The sequence below is a fragment of the Morus notabilis genome, unplaced genomic scaffold (genome assembly GCF_000414095.1).
Source record: "Morus notabilis unplaced genomic scaffold, ASM41409v2 Scaffold276, whole genome shotgun sequence".
Classification (NCBI taxonomy): domain Eukaryota; kingdom Viridiplantae; phylum Streptophyta; class Magnoliopsida; order Rosales; family Moraceae; genus Morus; species Morus notabilis.
In genome coordinates this window covers 264,719-264,951 of record NW_010361626.1, presented here as the reverse complement: position 1 = coordinate 264,951, position 233 = coordinate 264,719, and the positions used below count along the sequence as shown (strand labels likewise).

Genomic DNA, 233 nt, shown 5'->3' with positions numbered 1-233 from the left:
GATTAAGATCATCCTATATATGATCATCGGTAGACTCAATTAGAATTTCTATGCTTAACGAAAATTATTAGAAATTCATATTGTGTGTGTGTCCATGTTTCACATAATCTCATTATGCGAAATACACTCATTCAATATCTCGTCATATTAACAGTGCGGATAACACCGTTCCATTCTAAATGGGAATGACATGTATTAATAATATTTTAATTAAAGATTCTGAACTTTAATTA

At 28.8% G+C, this 233-nt stretch overlaps 1 protein-coding gene across 1 annotated transcript in view; it reads right to left on the bottom strand.

Moving 5' to 3' along the window:
- The window catches only part of LOC21408603 (exopolyphosphatase PRUNE1), a 15,524-nt gene that overhangs the window by 14,889 nt on the left and 402 nt on the right, over positions 1 to 233 (bottom strand). The window lies entirely within an intron of this gene.